Source organism: Epinephelus lanceolatus, chromosome 23 (genome assembly GCF_041903045.1).
Source record: "Epinephelus lanceolatus isolate andai-2023 chromosome 23, ASM4190304v1, whole genome shotgun sequence".
Classification (NCBI taxonomy): domain Eukaryota; kingdom Metazoa; phylum Chordata; class Actinopteri; order Perciformes; family Serranidae; genus Epinephelus; species Epinephelus lanceolatus.
Window position 1 is genome coordinate 7,674,325 of NC_135756.1, and position 13,675 is coordinate 7,687,999.

General features: G+C 39.6%; 1 protein-coding gene across 1 annotated transcript in view; it reads right to left on the reverse strand.

Annotated features, from left to right (window-relative positions):
• Positions 1–13,675, reverse strand: part of itfg2 (integrin alpha FG-GAP repeat containing 2) — a 52,339-nt gene that overhangs the window by 19,428 nt on the left and 19,236 nt on the right. The gene's annotated exons all lie outside the window — the stretch shown is intronic.

The window sequence follows — 13,675 nt, forward strand, 5'->3', positions numbered from 1 at the left end:
AAAGAAGGAACAGTCATGACGAGAGTGACAGCGTACCAGGAGCCAGACTTTGGTGTTTGTCCTATTGGAGTTAATGGAGCGTGCACTGCAAATCACACCTTAACTGATCATACCTTTGTTGGTTCAACTTTGACTGAAAAATCTTTCCACCAGATTAAAAAACACATATTACATGATGCTTATCAAAGTTTTTTTTAATCTCAGTGTGCATTTTTGTTTTCCTTGTTATTGGTGTCCAAACAGATCATGGCTCTGACCAGAAGCTGCATCTAAGCCACTTCAGGACAGAGTCCAAGAGAACTGGCACCAAAGTCTGGCTCTGGAATGCTGTCACTGTCGTCACGCACATTCCTCCTTTTATATTTTCCTTGAGCTCCAAACCAAAGGGTCAGGCTAACTCCAGAGGGTCACAAGATAAATCTGAGAGATCCAAGACAATTAAAGGAGGTCTGTACGATACTCAGACCATATCTATGATTGCACATGCTCTTAATGGAAGTGGCTAAGCAGGTGGCTGGCAGCTAACAGTGCTAACATTGGCAACAGTGGTGACAGAGCTAATGGTGTTAATCTGGTTGGAACTGGAGGGTGGGATCCATGCTTCCATGATGACACTGTCCCATTATCAGCTGCACTACACTGTCTGGGCACAGTGGAGAGTATCGGCAATAAGCTAGCCAGCGGGATACACGTTCAGAGACTCAAATGCACCAATATGCTCACACGGCCAGATCGTCTACCACAACAGAGAAGCTCGGATACAACACACACAGAGGGAGTGTGACACCATTACTCCGCTGTATCTTCACCTAGCAAGTAGCAGTTAGCTGCTATCATATACAAAAACTTTAATGGAGTTCCCAAGACAAACAACAGCACAAGGTATCTCACCAAACGCCCATAAAACAACACATTTGCGTTAAAATGATAGTGTCCTCTAGCAGCCGTGGTAATCATGACTCCTGTTAAAAGAAGGAAATGAAGAAGTAGTGTTACCACAAAGACAGCGAAGTCAACACTGGTTTCTTGTAACCACGACCACAACCGTCCCCTAACTTTTACAAACTAGTAACTGCAACCCCAAACCAAGATTATTTTGTAATCCTCCTCTAAACCCAACCTAATACCTGAATCATAGCAGTGTGAGATCAGAAAACTGTAACACAAAATTATACTTATGCACGTGACTTAAGAAAATGTATACATGCTGAAAATTATAGGCTTCACGAAGTTACAGCCAGTTGCATTGCTTTGAATTTCATTACACTCAGGTGTTCTTGTCGTGTCTCCCACGTCCTACAGACGTATTAAGGTCTGAAAACAAGCTTTAGCTAAACATTTATTCATGTTCACTCAAATCCTGCTCATAATTATCCTCACACAAAGAAACACAACCATCACTGCCATTTATGATTCATCAGCATTGTATTGAAGACATGTAAATGCAAAGAATCTCTGTGAGTGAATGACTCACTCGTCTGGTGTACCTTGGATTGTGCAATCAAACATAATAGCTGCAGATTTTTCTCTGAAATCATATTCTGCATGTTCACGTATACGGTTACATCAAACAAGACAATGGGTCAGACAGTCTTTTGATTGACGAGGATCATAAACTGAGGCGTTGTAAGAGCTGTTCAACTTTTGAAGTGCAAAGGAAGGGAGCTTTAATGCTTCCTCTCTTATTTAGACACACAGGACTTGCTTTACTTAAGAACTCAAGGATTCAAAGGTTTATACGTCACATACGCAAGTTCTAAGAGTAGAAGGAAACATAAAGGATCAGAATCTGTGAAATGTATTAGGTTTGGCACAATACCAAATTTTACGTGCTTATTGTGGCCAAAACAGTTCATGACAAAGACAGTATCACAATATCTTAAGGGAAATTCAAAAAATTCAAGAGCGATAATGGAAAGAAACAGGAATGATTTTAGATTACTACACTATATTGGTATATCGTGACCCCAAAATGTGCATATGCTGCAAGTACAAAAATGCAATGCAAACCTGGGTGTCATGTTTCCATCCAACACAGTCTCACAGAAAGACGTGAAATGGACAGGACCTTTTCACAAAGCATCATGTGGTGGAGGGCATGAAATGTGTTAAAATTATGTACTGGCAACATGAAAATAGCGCAAATGCAAAGTCTATTACGAATGGTCGCAGTTCTGTTGTGAAACAGTCACAGTTTGGATAGGGTTAGGGAAAGAAAAATACTAAAATACTACTACGTTAAGTTTAGGAAAATATTACGATTTCACTTAAATAACTATATATGTACAAAGGAGGAGTGGGGCCATGTTAAAGAAAACAAATGTTAGATTTCGAAAATAAAGTCGTTAATATACAAGAATAAAGTCGTAAATCTATGAGATTTAACTTGTAATTTCAGGAGAAAATTACAAGTTAACAGGATAAATGGGTAGAGATAATGAATAAATCTGATTGTCTGGTGCCGAGACTAAGTATAAACAAGCCTAAAATACGATTTGAATACAATTCAATACTTGACAATTTTCTATAGAAGCAGGGTTAAACTTTTGCCTGTATTCAACAACCAGCCCGACTGAATTCCTTGCTCCATAAATATTTCTACAAAGAAATGAAAAAGGTGAACGATTTCAAATTATTTACATCCATCTTCATTTTACTGGAGATCAAATGGAGATGAAGTATGTACCATGTGTCACCTGCAGTTACCTTTATCACGACCAGAACAGATTCTGTTCAGTACGAAAGTGAATTCATACACAAAACCGACATTAAGAACCTCTATACGAAATCTTGCACGCCAGTAATTTCTTTTTTTCTTTTTCAAAATTCTGTTACTACTTTCCCCACTGTGTGTGTTCCTGTACTGTCCTCCAAAAGGACGACTGCGACCTGGAAGCAACACAGAGCCAACTAAGCAACTTATACAGCTTGTACCAAAGAGAAATACCATGTCTGTCCTTTGGACACATTTAGGCTTTTGTGAAAGATGACACCGACAGAAAGAATTCAAATGTAAACACTGAGGAAAAAACGTTACAAAATACTGAAATTCAATAAGTAACCATAAATAGTTTATCTGTGTGTTTCCTCCAATTATTTTAAAATCACAAAAATATGCACTGTTTAATTAGTAAAAAGTGTCCCAGCTTTAAAAGCTGAGCGTATTTACAGTGCAAACCTTGTCAGTGAACTATGAGGGCAAACATTCTCTCAGTTTAATGTTGTTTTAAAAATAAAGTCTTTTGATTTTGAACCAGTGATTCACTCTGAGCTCGACTCTAACAAACATTTAATTTTATTATTAATTAATCTGCCACTGTTATTTTCTGCCATTTAATTGTTTGGGCTATAACGTTCAGAAAAATGTATCCCACAACAATCCCAGAGCACAAAGCGACATATAAATACTATCTTTGAATGATCAACAGTCCAAAACTCAAAGCTGATTAACTTACACTGATGTTTAAGGAGCAGAGAATGCTCAGCATCTTAACTTGACAACTGACTTAAACAATAAATCTATTATCAAAATAATTAGCAAATATGTCTCTGTTGATCAGTTAATCAACTGAATAATTGTTTCAGACTCATATTTTAAATGTAGTCATTTCAAATTATGTTAAAGTTTAATGGCAGATGTTACAAGAGAATAAACCACCCTTTATTTTCACATGTTTGACTACAGATAAACATAGGTTAGACCTAATGTGAAATGAAACTGTGTAGGAAGCTTGTGGGAACAGTGACAGCAGCGCAGGATCAGCTCAAGAAACCATGACAACAGATTGTCTGAATGCCAACAGTTGTATATATTTACAGAACTGACAGCGACTGAGTGAGTGCGACCCGACGCTGGAGGTTGTGGAGGGTGGGGGGACGCAACGTGTGCTTTAAGGAAGGGTCAGCCTGTCAGTTTATATTCAGATCACAGAGATTTGTCTTCATGTTTTGCGGCAACATTTTATTTTTCTTGTACTTTGAAAAATAACTTTACAAAAGCTGGATGAAATCACTGAAGTCCCTCTATTCAGCTCATAAAGGCTTTTTTTTTAATGGCACCTAAACTTGATGTTATGTTTTATTCATACAGAAATCATGTTAGTCCTTATATTTGGGTGATGTGTCAGTGCTAGGCTGCAGAACAGATGCATAATATTGCATTTTATAGCTAAATAATACAGCATGATTACATAAGATGAGTGATAATATACAGGGCTGCAGCATCCATTCACAGCAGAGCGTGTAGCGAGCAGCCTGGAGGGAGTCTGGTATCATGCTGTCAGCTTCTATAGACGGGGTCCTCGTGATGGGTTTATTACTCAGTAAAATGTCTCATGGCAGTGGTCTTTCATAGCTATTAAAGCCATGGTGCATGGTGACGTCTCAACCTATTTGGCTTATGGCCTCCGTAAATGAAGTTGTACCTTAAATGTTGGCGCCGTGGCTCTGGGGATGGAGAAGTCTGACGATCGGTTGATCACTTCTGTTCAGACTGAAACAGACAAACATCTCAAAAACTGTACTGTGAATAGACATGAATATTTGTATGAATATTCAGTGCCCTCGGATGATGACTCTCTCTGACTCTGGCTATCCCCTAGTTTTTCCTCTAGCGCCACCATGAGGTGGTGTTAGCATGCTAACATGTTAAAATAAGGTGGTAAACATGTAAAAGGTACATTCAAAATAAAAATACATAGCCTATTTTCCTCTTACCTGTCATACTACATATCAGTCAAGATAGTTTTGGTTTGGAGTTGCAGAGTGTTGGAGATATCAGCCGTAGAGATGTCGGCCTTCTTTCCTATATAATGGAACTAGATGGCACTCAGCTTGTGGTGCTCAAAGTGCCAAAAAATAAAAATAATTGAAAAACTCAACATCAGTGTCTCTTCACAGAAATCATGACCTGGTTACTCAAGATAATCCACAGACCTTGTTGTGAGCAGTTTAATATAGGGACTATTTTCTTTCTACCTAACTACATCCACCAACCGAATCACCACACAGAAGGAAGTGTGCATCTACTGCTAGCTCACCTAGCTAGCTAACGTTACAGCTCAGCTGAGAAGGACGTCATTAATGTTTCCGCCTTGTGTTGTCACAAGCACAACTATCTCGTTCATGAGTAGACGCACGCTTTCTTCCGAACATTAGCATCTTAACATTGTCATTGTGAGAATGTTAGCATGCTGATGTTAGCAGCTCTGAAAAAGCACCATGCTAAAGGCCAACGTTAGCATGCTAACATTTTCACAACGATAGTTAAAGCACCACTGTACAGCCTCACAGAACCGCTAACTTTTAGTCTTTTCCCCTCTCTATTTCATTTTTAGGATTTTTACTGGATTATTTTAGCTAAAAAAAAATAAAAAAAAGTAGTTTAGTTAGTTACAAAAAAACAACCCAGTGTTGTTTACCTGGTTTAAAACCAACGAAATCTGCCACTCCAGCTGAAGGTAATCCGGTTCACACTCTGCCCTTTGAAATTCACATGAACTGTATCTTATGCTGCGTCCCGGGCAAGTTTCTGAGCCCGTACGTCACCACTTCAAGTCACAACTCATGACTTCATAGTGTTCCAGGCAAGTCACGCCAAACTCTCAAAGCAACATGGCGGACCGTGCGGGGTTTATGTTTGTTTATGATCACTTCTGTCACCAAAGGTGCCGGTTCCTTGCTCATTTGAGCGAAATGGAGGAGGAGAAACAGCGCATAAGGCCACAGATGCTATTATACTTTTTATTTTACGTTATCTGTGTGTTTGGAAACGTATTTTGTATGTTGTTAGAGCGGCTGCCAATAATGCATTAACATTAGGGTTATTTTATGTGTATTTCACACCATGTATCATCTGCATCAACACTGCATCCATAGGGCTGCCATTGTTGTTTAGAGGAGTAAGGTAATTGGTTTAGAGGGCTGTGTGACATCAGAAAGCGTAACTGGGAGTACATCGAGTTCACGGGTGTTAAGTTACGGGTTTGACTGCCGTTCCAGTGCACTTTCACGGGTAGAAGGTTGTAAAAACATGAGTTACAGGTTGCCTGGAACGCGCCATTGGCTTGCAGGTTCAATGACTGTCACAGTCAGTCTCTTTTAAACAGGTGAGCAGTGCCAGGTGTGTGTAATTAGAAGAAATTGAGTGCTGTCATAGAAACAGAACAGAATCCAAGGAAAATATGTTGCACTGCACTGAGTTACATATAAACACTGAAAAACAGAGAAAAAGGCAGAAAAAATGGAATTAATAAACAAATAAATAAATAAACTGAAATTCCTGGAAAAATAATGTAGGACAAGATATAAAATGAGGAAATATTTAACAAAATACTGAATAAAAAATAATAATTTCATAAAAAATAGAAAAGAAATAAAACCAAAAAATAAAAGATTATTTCGTGAGACAGATAAATTATTACATCAAAAATATAAACAAATGATTTAATAAAAAAAATGCAAAAGAGAGTAAATAAAGTACTTAAAAAGCAACTAAATATTCAAAGTATTTAAGAGATAAAAGATTAAATCAAAAATTCAACATAATAAAAAATCAATGAAAAATAGAAAAAATAAATCATTAAATTATTCCATTAAAATAAAAATAAAAGATTACATATGAACAAACAATTTAATAAAAAATAGAACTTAATATAATAAAATTTAATGAAAATGGAAAAACTAAAAGATACGATAATACATGATAAAATACAAAAAAAATCAAGATTAAATAAAAAACAAAAAAGAGTTAAATGAAACTAAACAAATAAATAAAATATTTACAACAAGTGAAATAAGAGTCTGTATTAACTATGATTATTAAATCTCTGCTCTGCAAAAAAGAAATAAAATCTGCTCCTTCTGGTGATGAAGAGATAAACCTTTATTTCCAGAAAGCTTCTCTTTGTTGCTCTTAAAATTGTTTCCAATGTGTTGTTAGAAAAAGTATTAATAGTTATTTTGGAAATTGGACTTTTAACATTTACTCAATAAGTCCTAAAAACTCACGACCCAAGAATATCCACAGTTACAGGAGCAGTAGGACATTTTTCTACATGACATGTTGCGCTGGTACCCTGATAACCTTTAACTCCTCAGAGAAGAAGTGAATCTAAAAATGTTAAATAGATCCAAAACAACAAACTCTCCAGAGGAAGTCTCCCCTTTGGGCCAACTTCCACAATGTAATAACGCTGCTAAAAAAGGGCAATTTGGGCTCCGGTTGTTGTCGATAGAAGAAATGATGTGGCCTAAATAGCTGCAGACAAATCCATACACACACAAATACACACAAGGTCAGCGAGATCACAACAAGGCTATTACCCCTGTGTGGTCATGTTCCAGGGTCAGATGTCTCAGACGTGTTTTATGTTCAGCCTGCCCGCTTGGGAAGCAAAAGTCACAGTCACACAGGATTCATTGGTGGAAACCGGGGGAGGCTATGCATACTGAACGGGCTGACATTTTCTCTGGGGAATCAGGAGACAGGGGGTTAATTCAAACACAACCGAGTCCAAACCAACAGACCTAAATCCATGTGTAACAGATAGGATCCATAGGAACAACAACGCCATGCATCAGCCTCGTCCTGCTTGACCATTAATGGTCATAAAGGCAAATCAGTGTGAGCTTACAGCGCAGGAATGTTCCCCACTTATAAGGACAAACTGCAGCTGAACGGCAGATGTGATGACAACAGTGGAAAAAAAACAAGGTTAACATTTACTTATGGAAAAGACTTCAAAGTGTTTCATGACGTACACTGTTGAGGTCATTGGCCCTCGTTGAGTTCTCCTATTAAAATGATACCAATCAAAAGTGAGGAGAGGAGATTAGCAGCAGGGGACCGGCATCAGTCTGTAATGTTTGTGCAGGGAGTCAACGTTTCTCTTTCCTTCAATCTGCCTGTTTCCTCCACTTTAAACGGCCAGTTAATTTGTTATGCTTGGAGCCCAGTCCAGAAGAAAATGTTGGCATTGATCATATCTGAAAACCATGAATAGGTTTAATGTGCACGTTTCGTAGAATAATCATAAAAAATAATAATAATGATGCATTTTATTTATAGCCGCCTTTCAAAGTTCTCTTACAAGACACAGTTGTAGACACAGCAACATATCCATAGATCAAACAATTCTGTAATATACAATAAAAGTTAATAAATGACTAGACAAAAGTCGTAATTATAAATATTAGGTATAAAATCATCATCAGCGCAAGTCTCAATATGTGTGTCACCATTAAATCAGACCGAACATGCCAGCTTTAGATGTGTTAGGTGTGAAAGGAAGGCCCCAGAGCCCATGCTGGTCAAACGGACAGATGGTGATGTGAGTTGGAATGCAGAAGAGGATCTAAGAAGAAAGGAGGGTGTGTACATATGAAGGAGTTCAGACAGGTAGGGAGGGGCTTGATTATGAAGGGTCTTAAAGGTGAGAAGCAGAATCTTCAAGTCAATGCGATATTTGACAGGACGCCAGTGAAGTTGGTGGAGAACAGGAGTGATATGATCAATGGAGGGGGTTCTAGTGATGATACGGGCTGCTGAATTCTGGACCAGCTAGAGTTTATGAAGACACTTGAGAGGGAGACCAAAGAGGACAAGAGTTGCAACAATCAATATGAGATATAACCAAAGAATGAACGTGGATAGCAGCGTTGTGAGGTGTAAGATGTAACATATCAGCGTTTCTAAAGTGATGTATATGGCCTGTGTTTGGCAGTGTAGGGGATGGTAGATGGTGTTGAACGTAGGCACCAACACCGGTTGTCTTTTGGAGACATCGAATTAATGACATTTTATATCTGAAAGGTCTCTCAAAGGTCAACTTCACTGTGACATCATAATGTGTTGCATGAAACACTTTTCTGGGCATTACTCAACGTCATAACTCAGGAACAAAAGGAAAGACATTTTGTCAGATGCTGGAGTGATGACACTAATCTTGAAACTGTGCTGATTGTATAGATCTTCTGTGCTCTTGGGTCAAAGATGTGTGGGAAGCATCCACGTTTTCACGGACATGGATGGAAACTGTAAGTGAAACTTGACTGTTTGTGGAGGTAACCAACTGTGAGATGTTAATTCTAGTTTGTGGCTGTGAAGCCAGCAACAAACAGCCGACATTGATTAAGATTAAAGGATTAGCCTAATTGTCATTTATAAGACAGAGAGAGGGATTAGGATCATACGCAGCAATAAGAGGGCAGTTCCGAAACATATGTATATGATTGATTGATTGATTGATTGATTTTATTTATTTAAGTGTCATGCACCAAGTGGTGCCCAGCCCATATGGGCTTACAAGACACTAAACAGAACAACAGCTTGGATGGCTACATGACAGATCAATAACAAAAAGTCCACAAAAGTAAAAGCAAACATTTCAGAACAGCCAAATTCCATAACAGAAACATCTTATTATGTTGGGTACAATGTTCTCTCTCTTAAGTGCCAAGCATTTTCTATAAATCTTGCCACGGCAAAGGTCTCCTCATCAAAAAGCCAACGCAACATCTCACCTTCGGACAACCAAAATAAATCTGGATTTTTCCACTGAATTTTTTCAAACAGGTGGTTTCTTAAATCACAGTATAAAGGGCAATGAAACAGAAAGTGATATTCATCTTCAACAACATCAAGATCACACAGAACACATACACGTTGCTCCTCCGGGATACCTTTATATCTGCCCACTTCAATAGCCAGAGGAAGGGTACCGGTTCTCAACTGGGCACAAAGGGACCTCTGTCCTCCCTTCAAATTAAAAGTTACATAATGTTGTGTATGGAGCCCCATTTTGATGTGAACATAGTTTCTGAGCTTTGGTTTGGACCAGATCTCATCTTTCCATTGTTCATTGTGAATCTTAATTAGTTTTTCTTTCACTATGTTTATATTACACTGCAAATATATAATTTAAATCAGAAAACGAAAATAATACAGAAACTTCTTTTGCCTAAGGATGATTATGAGTTCTATCCCAGTTAAAAATCTTTTTGGTCAGCCTATCCTCTGGCACTTGAACAAGGCGGTTCCACAACCGAACTATTTCACATCTCTGTTTCACAAGACACGACACCCATCCCATGTCCCCTTCAATAGCCCCTTTAGCAGTATATCTGTGAACCCTGAGAAAGCACCTCATGGCTCGAGACTGAATAGCATTACTCTCAGTGCTATCTTTAAAACCCCACACGCCTGCTGCATAAAGTAAAATTGAGCCAACCATTGAGTCATCAAGTTTTGAAAATGTCAAAAAAACCAAGGTCGGGGCACACTTTAATTTTACTCATTACAGACCCTAAAGCTCTCCCTGCTGACTCTGCCAATGATTTTCTTCCATTGGAGAAGGTCATATTTTCATTAAAAACAAAACCGAGATATTTATATGAAGTAACATACTTTAAGGGCCTTAATCCAAACTGAAATATGTGGTCGCTCTGCTGCTCATAAGGTCTTCTAAAATATATAAATGTCCCTGGAGCATTAATCCAAAAAAAGAGTACAATAACTAGACATATTTTACAATAACAGCACTATAGATAACCTTAAGATGAATCAATTGGTGTGCTACATTTTCCTAAGTGACAGAACAGACCATATTGTATTCCAATCTGGTCGACGACCATAAATAACAATCACGCTTTCAGTGATTCTCAGATCAGTCAGTGAAGACTGTCATCGCACACCATATGTCCTGAGAGATTATCTTAATTGTAAATAAAAGAAGTACGAGGCCTTGGGAATACTACATTTAGATGTTAATACGTAAAATGACAATAAACCACAACAGTTGGTAAATGCCATGCTGTATAATCAACAAACCAGCTTTCCTTTATGGAGCTTTTTCACAATCTTTTCATGTACCCCCCTGAAACATAAAAAGTGCCCTCTGAGAAACACTCACCGTGGTTGGGGAATAACTGCTTTAGATAATGATGTGCTTCAAACTTTGTGACAAGAGCATTTCCTGTTCCAAAATAACAAGCATCTCTCTTGCTCAAAGTGAGCTATATAAGGACATGGCTTGGTGTGAAGATCTTAACGCTGACCTCAACCCCATCCAACACCTCTGGGATGAACTGAAACGCAAACTGCGAGTCAGACTTTATCACTAAGCATCAGTGTTGGACCTTGCTAATGCTCTTGTGGCTGAATGGCAGCAAATCTGAAACCAGAAGAAGGGAAGCTGTTACAGCTGCAGATCACTGCCCATGATTTTGGAATAAGATGCCCAACAAGCCTCAAGCGAGGGAGTTCAAGTATCTTGGGTCTTGTTCACAAGTGAGGGTAGAAAGGAGCGTGAGATGGATTGGTGGTTTGGTGCGGTGTCTGCAATGACATGGGCACCGAGTCAGACCATCATGGTGAAGAGGGAGCTGAGCCAGAAGGCAAAGCTTTCAGTTTACTGGTCCATCTACGTCCCAACCCTCACCTATGGTCATGAGCTCTGGGTAGTTACCAAAAGAATGAGTTCGTGGATAGAAGCGGCTGAAATGATTTTCCTCCGTGGGGTGGCTGGGCTCAGCCTTAGAGATAGGGGGAGGAGCTCAGACATCTGGAGGGAGCTCAGAATAGAGCTGTTGTTCCTTTGTGTGAAAAGGGGTCAGTTGAGGTGGTTCGTCTGATCAGGATCCTCCTGTGTGCCTCCCGTCAGAGGTGTTTTGGGCACGTCCCACTGGTAGGAGGCCCCAGGTCACCCAGAACATGCTGGAGGGATTACATATCTCATCTGGCCTGGGAACACCTTGGATTCTTCGTTTAAAGGGAAATTTCGGTTTATTTCAACCTGTCTCCTATCGTCCTAAATTTGTTTCAAGTGACTAGTGGCATAAAAATAATAGTTAGCATGTTAGCCGTTAGCCTAGATACAGCCGGGGCGCATAATAGCGTCATACCTGTTAAAACGTAAGTGAACGGGCAACCTTCAAGTGCAAAGTTAGTCCACTAAACAACAAAGACCGCCTCATATCGTTAGGATAAATGTCAAAGAACATATAGAAATGACATGCAAATGTGTCAGGGTTGCTGACACCTTACTGGTGTGCTGCCATGTTTGTTTACCATCTAGCTCTGCTTTCCAAAGCGCAGCCGAAATATATCTCGCGAGCTCTAGATAAAGCCCAGCTGGATACTACTCCAGGTGGAGGTGTCTCGTCCTCGGTCACATCCAGACCTTGAAAATAAGGCTGCAACCGGTCCCATTCCTTGCAACAGAGGCATTCCTCTTCTGTGGGCACTGGGGCACAGCATTCACAGGTACACCACCAATCTCCAGAGCTACGTAGCCTTGCAGCAGCCATTCCTTCTCTCTCGTCCTCTACCTGTTGCACCTCTCTCTCTCTCCTCCTCCCTTCCCTTCTTCAATTTCACGAAGCTCTTCGTCAGTGTATTCTGGCTCAAATAAAAAAGGGCGGCCATCAAACTCTGCAAAATCAAATTCCTCCTCCACAAAGTCGAAGTCTGGCAAAAAGTCAGCCATTATTCTATAAATCTTTCATAAAATAAATGAATGAACTTTTCAGGCTGCTGTCCGGTTCTGCCTTCCAGCTGTTGCTGCTTGTTCAGGCACGCTATGAGATCGCTGCTTGTTCTCGCGATATTTCAGCCACGCTTTGGAAAGCAGAGCTAAATGGTAAACAAACATGGCAGCACACCGGTAAGGTAAGACAACACGTTTACATGTCGTTTTCTATATGTTCTCTGACATTTATCCTAATGATATGAGGCGGTCTTTGTGGAAAAAAAGCTTGTTTAGTGGACTAACTTTGCACTTGAAGGTTGCCCGTTCACTTACGTGTTAACAGGTCTGACGCTACTATGCGCCCCGGCTGTATCTAGGCTAACGGCTAACATGCTAGTTATCACTAGTCACCTGAAACAAATTTAGGACGATAGGAGACAGGTTGAAATAAACCGAAATTTCCCTTTAACTGAGGCAAGTTCTGCACAAATTATTTCTTTTTACGATTATTTTTTGAGGCTTTTTGCCTTTATTATAGTAAAACTGAAGAGTGACAGGATAGGTAGCAGAGAGAGGGGGATGACACGCAGCAAAGGGCCACGGGTTGGAATAAAATCCATGTTACTGCAAAGGCCTCAGCATATATGGGGCGCACACTCTACTAGGTGAGCTAGAGATCACCCCTTCCTTCACAAATCCAAAGTAACATGGGTGAGTAATTCTTATACAAATGATCTTTTGGGGGGTGAAGTATTCCTTTAAACTGTGCCAATAATGGTTAAATTGTGATTAGCAGGAATGCACTTTAAAATGTGACACAAAAACAAGTGAAGACAAACAAAAACACGACCAAACAACATGATCTGTGGAGGTGTGAGAGCAGGGACGTGTTCCCATAAGTAAACCCTTCCTCTAAAGGGCAGAGACACAGGAGAGATGAGAGGCTGCGGCCTACCATGACACCTGAGCCTGCGTTTACCCTTTACATACGCACACAACTCATTAAAACTGCATGAGATAGACAGGCAGTGTACATGGCTGATTATATAGCATCCTCCCATTGGGAACAGTGGGTGATTCCCCCAATGCCTCCAACTGTCACGTCCTGCAAGCACTGACAAACAACACCGCTGTCAACAAATGTTGCGTTATGTAACATCTGAAGCGCTTTATATCTTTGAGATGATACACTAGATAAAAGAAAATCC